Here is a 7,279-nt window from a genome sequence, read left to right on the forward strand (position 1 = left end):
TCCATCTCTGCCTTGGCCCTCCTGACTGCCCCCCTACATCCTCGGGCGACTGTAACATAGTCCTTCTTGGTGATGACCCCATCTCTCCATCAGAGTACAATGGGGGTGGGTCCTTTCCTCCTCTCCACCTTTTGTAGCTTCCTTTTAGGGACAAGGTTCATTAGAAAAGAAGATGCATCAATAGATTTTCAAAGATCCAGGTAATGTGGATTACACTTAAATTCTGAATACTTAGACTAGGAACTGGCCCTTCATGTTGAATTATCCAGCCTGTCCATGTCTTTATGGTAGAGAAGCGTGCGTGTTTGTGGCAGGATGGGGTGGAGGATCAACTCCATGTATTATATTGTAGAATTAACTCTTTCATTCCCATCAACTTGCCAGCTTCACTCAGTTGAGGATGGCCTTGTGGTATATCTATAACATAGTCTTTGAGACCTGATCTACTGGATTCCAGTTCAGCCTTCAAGAAATCATTGTATAAGAAAAATAGTAAAATCCAACAATAAAATTTTATTTTCTCTTTCTTTTGAGTTACTTTGGTAATTATCTCAAAAAAATGAAAGGAAAAAATTCTTGGATCCATCCATGTTTTCTGTCTGGATAAATCAAGTGTATAAGGTGTGTGTTTGCATATTTGTTTCTTTCAATAGAGGAATATCCTGTAGTAACAGGAAAAGTTTTGGGCAGTGAAAAAGAGGAATAGAAATCTAGAGAAATAAACTCTCATGAAGAGCTCATAATGTTGTTGTAACAAATTTATTTGCCATTCTTACAGAACTTAATTTGATGAAATACCCAGACAAATGTATTTCAGAGTACAGACAGGACTTCCTGCAAAGAACTGAAGTGTGTTGCCACAGCTTTGAAACAGGACTGTTTATCAGCTTTGCAAAGCTGATGACAAAGAGCCAATAAAACCCAGAGGTTTTTATTTATTGTATTACCAGAACAGACCATAATTTTCTGAAAATGAAGAGGATGGTCTTATAGCAGCGGTTAAACAAACTGGCTCCAGAGTAAGCCTAGAATGGCAAAAATTAAAAAGCCAGAGAATAGGTCCTTTGTGGTGAACAAAACCACAGTTAACGTACTTCTTAGTGGCTGTTTGAATTCCCTCTCTCTCAGGAGTTGGCTCTTTCTCCATCTGCAGTACAATTTTAACTCCTACCAAACAGTGGCTAACTCATTTCCCTTTCCTCTGTCTAACATCAAAGAAATACCACTTCATGGGCTTGTAAGCCCTTGTCGGAAGAGCAGGCTGGATGAGAGATGACAGTTGCCGTGACTTCCAGTTCTGCGAGTTGTGGGAGATTCTCCATGGGTTGGAAAACCAGAGAAAGAAAACTAATGAGTGAGATTCTTATTTAGTTAAATGTAAGCATAACAAAATTTTATTGTGAGATGAAGGGCCCCCTTTTCCTCAGTACCACTATTTCCTTTTTATCTGATTACTTCAATTTTGCTTTATTTCTTAGAAAACTATAATGTGATCTTTTGAATCTGAAATGACACAATAATTGAATTTGGTCCTTTTATTTACAGTTAGGGAGAGATGAAACCAATACTTCAACCCTTACTAAGGTGTTTGTATATGCAACTTGTGGAACTCCATAAAGAATTTCTATGATAATCTGAATATTCTTTAAAGAGCATTAAGATTTTTGTCAAATATTCTGTTTAAAGGCTCTTTGTCCAAGGGGCTATGCCCCTCTTCCTCTCCCCCCTGCATCATGAAGGCTTTGACTACAACAGTGGGAGCCAATGTCTTTGGCAGGCATGTCATGAATTAGTCCTGCACCTCCCCCAGTGCCACTGCAGTCCCCTTTCCCTGCCAGATCAGCTGCTCTCCTTTCTGGTTCCTGTGCTGTGTTCCCTAACCTAATGTTTCTTAACCTTTTTTGTACCACGCCCCATTTGTAAACATTGATGGCCAGTCCCAACCCAGTGCCCCTTGCTCCTGACCCACTGCCCCTTGCCTCCAACCCCCAGTGTGTGGGACAGGGCAGGTCCCAAGCAGCCAGTGAGGGTACTCTGCAAGGGAAGACCCACAGTTTCCCATGGTTTTTCACTTTAAAGGAGAATCCATTTTTAAAGTTTGTCAAAAAAGCCAAAGAAATGTCCCTTTTCTAATCTGCCACATGCCACACACAGAGGCCACTTGTACCACTTGTGAAACACATGCTGCAGGTTGACCACCCTGGGACTACAACACATGCAACAGTTTCAGCCAGTAGTGAGCCCTTTTGACAATGGACGGGAGCAATGATCCTTGCAGGATGCTGTGGGGCTTCCTGCCTCTCCTTGGCCTTTTAGTGGGGCTGGGGGCAGCTGTGGTTGAATTTGTTCTTTTCTGACATGTTCAAGGGAAAGTAGTTAGAGAAGTCTGAGGCATTAGAGGTGAAATACTGGCTCCATGTAAGTCAGTTGAGTTCTCCCATTTAGTTGTGGGGAGCTAGAGTTTCACTCATGATGTGCAGAATAGATAGGTCTGTTTGTGTGGGAGCAATGAGGCTAGCTTTGGGTTCAGACTGACCCTTTCAAAATGGTGAGACAAGGAAGAGTGAAAGTGCTTCTCTTCAAAATAAGACAGTGCAAAAATTTTTAGTTAAACCATTACTGTTCAAATGTGCCCTCACACAGGATTAACGAGTGGTCAACGAGTCTGTTTTCATTAACTGGGGTGATGTCAGGAGCATGAGACTCCTATGTGGTCCTGCTGCACATACTCCACTTTGACCTCAGCACATACTCCACTTCAATGAAGCTGTTTCTTCTCATGTAATTTAAATAGTCACTCAGATTGTCCCGATTTCCTGGAAATAGCTTTAGTTTAATTGTTTGAACGGTATATGGAGAAATGTCAGCCTCTGAGTTCTTTGAACTATTATCTTGCACTTTGTTGCTGTATATTATGGTTTGCTGGTATTGTTTCTACTTCCTGATATGACTGAAACTTGTTTGTACAATATTCTAAATGCTCGTGGTGGGTAAAATGTTGTTCATCTAAATAGTGAGGGATATGAACCACATTAAAAGTCAACAGCTGTTCAGAATATGATTGAATGCTTGTGAATAGTATTTGCCCTGCTCTACTCTAAATGCAATACCTATTAGTCTATGTGAAAAAATATAAGTACTTCCAATTGTCTTATCTGAGCCATGGAGAAGTTGAAATGGGAGCAATAAGGAGTATCCATACAGGAAATGTTCTTTGACACTTTCTATCTCTGAACTTTTCAGAGCTCTGATTTCTGAAAACCAAACTAAAATTAGGAAATTCCTAACTACACAGCATTATTTCCAGGAAGTATCCTATATAGTAGCTCTGGTGCACAAGTTGTAGAGTAAATACAAAGCCTTAGTCACATAGTGACATGCATTCTGAGCAATATTATTAGGTTTTGGCCCAAGTCCAAAGTTTTGAGGCTCATGTGTTGAACTGGTCAATTATAATTTCTATTGAAGGTTCACTTGTGGGGTCAGATTTAAATATGCTGAATTGTCCATCTTGTAATTTGGCAAAATTGTAACATGAATAGCTGATAAGAGAACTTGAAAACAAAGAGAAGGCTTGTCTGTTTGTTTGCCTTATTTTTGTAATTTATACTTACAAATTGCATTTTTTGTAGTTCAAATGAGAGGAAAAATAAGGAAATTAAACAAATCTGGAATTGATGCTTAAGAGAAACAAAGATAATATCTTTTCTGAACTACATGCAGAGATCTGAAATTGCCTTTTAGGACTAAAGATTTTGGAGACTCACTTTACTAGCTTCTCGGTGACTTATTTTAACCTAGCCTACTGTGGTATTACTGTGGTAAGGTGATAGCTTGCACTTAGTTGTATATGTTAATATCTGTGGATGGGCCTTTAAGAGAAAGCTGTTGATAACATCTATCGCAGATTTTTTCTCCTTAATGCTTAGCATTATCCCCCTTTCTCATTTCTCTAATGTGTACTCTCCTATATTTTTGTTCCTGTTCATAGCTTTTCATAGTCAACAAACTGGTAAATGCTAACTAGTAAAGGGCCCAATTAAAAATTCTCTTGCCATAAATAGAGCACCATGATTATAGAATTACAGCAATCTGGTCTAGTTTTTGTGAATGTAGTTGTCGTTAGCAGCTGTAGATTGCAAGCACTGAACACCTCTGTTTACAGGATATATAAACCACAGGAATCATTCATTGTTGTGCTGTTTTAGTCAAACCATGCCAGAAAAGGTTCTAATTAGTACCATTTATGATGGGACATTTTTGTATGTAAAACAGGCATTTTTCTATTAGATATTAAAGTAGATTACCAAGCCGCTTTACTAATGTGCTGAACAAAAATTGAAAGCAAAATTGTATTTCTCTGAACCATCTATGTCCCATGTTAACATTCCTAACAGTGAAAGGACTTCACTTATGTTCCTTTGTCAATAAAGAATGTCCCTACTGCTCTCTTTTATGTGTCCCTACTTGTGGCAGGGCACTGTTGGTGCCTGTCACTTTAAGGGATAAGCCAAACTGCCAGCAGGTGCTTGATTACAGTGGCCATTTTAAAACTCTGGCCATCTATATAAATGGAACAGTTCAGTGCTGGTAGGCCAGGCAGAAACATCGCCTGGCTGAAAGGCTGTACAAAACATCTTGGAGGTAAGGGCAGGAGTTTAAGGGGATGGTTTGGAGGCTCCTGGGTATGACTAAAACTGCACCCTCCCAGGGATGGGTGTCCTGGTGGGGCTCCTAGTGGTGTGCGAGCCCCCAGGAAATACCAGGCCAGTTACCACCCCATTGGAAGGCAGGTTGGGGTGCCTTAACCCCTAGCCCCGACAACACTGTGGGTGTTAGGGGGCCAAGCACAGCTACGGCCACCTAAACCCCCACCAGGGAGGGAAGACCCATGGCCTCAGTGAGGGGGTGGAGATGTAGAGCCCCAGTGAGGGGGAAACCAGACGGCTAGGAACCCAGTATGTGTGTGTGAGTGTCTATAGGGTTGCCCCAGGAGGGCCAGGGCAAGCTTGGCCACGGTCAGGTAACTGGCTGGCCACTACCCTGGTGAGGGTTTTGGAAGAGACCTGAAAGACAGTACATCTGCCACCCAAGGGATGCGCTAGGTAAAGCCTACTGCCAAAAGGGCCCGCTCTGAAAGCAAGGGAGTACAAGTTGTTAATGCATGAAAGAGACCCTGTGAGACAGGGGTGGAGTATGAGTGGCCCTAGTGAGAGGAGGGCAGTATGAATGTGTGTGTGTTTGAGGCCTGACAACGAGGGCTAAACTAGGTCTGGCTGTAGGCTGGGAACAGTATGTCACCTGGATGCCATCTGTGAGGCTTGGGCTGAGGTGTAGGGGAGGAAAAGAGCTGCAGCTAGCACCCCCTGGCATCGGGACAAGAATGGGCAGCCTCCTGCCTTATTAGAACCAATTAGGAAACAACAAGTCCTGGCAGATAAGGAGGCGAGCAGTTGGCCCAGAAAAAGGTGGGCGGGCCAATGGCAGGCGAGCCCCCATTACACTACTGCTCTCTTTTATTTGTTTATTTTGTTTGAAAAAGCTAGAGCCCAGTTTATTGCCAAAAAGGCCTTGTAATCAAAGTAATATTTGGTAACAGTAGATTGTGATATATCTGACATCTACGGAAATCTAAGATTGAGAGGGTAATTGATAATTGGTTGGCAAGATGTTAGCAATTGAAAATAGCCTATGATTTTCTTAAATGTCTTAGTGCATTATATACTATTTAAGTATATAGCCTTGAGACTGAAAAAAAGACCGTGCACTTATATGAAGTGAATGTAAGTGAATCTCAGTGAGCACACAGCATTGTCAATTCTATGGTAATAGTAGACCTGAAATGCAGGAGCTCTCATCATTTTTTAGGTTTCACTTGGCAGCCCTTTGACATCTCTTTCCCTTTCACCATTTCTGTGCATTTAACCTGTGTTCTTCCCCTTGTTTCTATCCCCAGTGATGTTTTTGCATTTTTTCATTTAATAATCTTTGGATAAAATAGGTAGACAGCAATTGGTGTAGGAGAATGAGCCAGAAATCTTTTCCCTTGCAGGGCAGTGCATTTTCACCGAGCCCTACTCCCTCTGGGTTGTTCCTCTTCCGCTGCATCTTGGCTGCTGAATGAAACAACTTCATCAGGAATGGTGTACTGTGCTCTTGGAATCCAGGATAAAATTTATTGGATCTCATTGTGTAACTAAATTAACATTGGCTAGGCATCTTAGCCATATATACTGGCCATTTACCCATATGAAGGTCAAGCTGGATTTGGACTTTAGATTTATCCTTATGTGCTCTTTTGTTTAACTGAAGTAAACTATCTTAGGAATGAAGAGAGGAACAGACTTAATCTAGGTTTATCTGATCAAAATTCAATTTCTATTTATCTTTTTTAAAATAACGACTAACAGAATCAAATTCTCTCTAAGATCTTGAAACCTTAAAGTTTAGCTTGTAAGTTACAGATATTTATTACAAATTACAGAAACCATATGCCAGAAGTTCTTGTTATATTGTACATTCAGCTTATCAGAGTTTAAAATTAAGACTTACTGAATTTATCAGGCACTCTTGTATCTTGTCCTGTACCATTGTCTCTTTGTAAGCAGAATTCAATCCTGTTTTATATATATTCAGCCAGCTGCCCCATCAAACTTAATTGTATCTAAAAATAGTTTATTTGATCAAATCGTTTCTCACATAATAAAGACAAATTAGAGGCATAACTAGTAAGTTATGCACCCTGGGCAAAGCCCTTCCTAAGTGAGGCAGGGACAATTTCTGGGCACTGGAGGATGGGGGGAGTCAGCCTTAGCCAGCCCAAGGTCTCAAAGTCCCTGGCAGTTACTACTGTTGTGTAATCTGCCCACCCCTCCGTTGTTGCTACAGTGATGCAATGTCTCTGCACCCAGCTGCTGTGATGATAAAACAATGCTGGTAGGCTACTGCTGATGCTGTGGTGTGGACTTTCCAAGGGAGCTGCCATTATGGCACGCCTCTAAATGTTTGACCAGGGCTAGTGCTCCACTCAAATGCCCTTTGTTATGCTACTGAGGCAAACCCCTGTGAAAGATGTTCCCTATGAAAGGAAATGAGCATCCATCATGGTTGGCCATAGGCAGTATATTGAGTATTATGTATATGGAAATGCTTTATACTATAGTTTGCTGATCATTCATTTAAATATTTTGTTTTGGTTCATAGATTTCATAGATTTCATAGACATTAGGGCTGGAAGGGACCTTGGGAGATCATCGAGTCCAGCCCCCTGCCCAAAGGG

General features: G+C 41.2%; 1 protein-coding gene across 1 annotated transcript in view; it reads left to right on the forward strand.

The window, feature by feature from the left end:
* The window catches only part of LHFPL2 (lipoma HMGIC fusion partner-like 2), a 116,300-nt gene that overhangs the window by 377 nt on the left and 108,644 nt on the right, over positions 1-7,279 (forward strand). The window lies entirely within an intron of this gene.

This window comes from Crocodylus porosus, unplaced genomic scaffold (assembly GCF_001723895.1).
Source record: "Crocodylus porosus isolate Cpor-Errol unplaced genomic scaffold, CroPor_comp1, whole genome shotgun sequence".
NCBI lineage: Eukaryota > Metazoa > Chordata > Crocodylia > Crocodylidae > Crocodylus > Crocodylus porosus.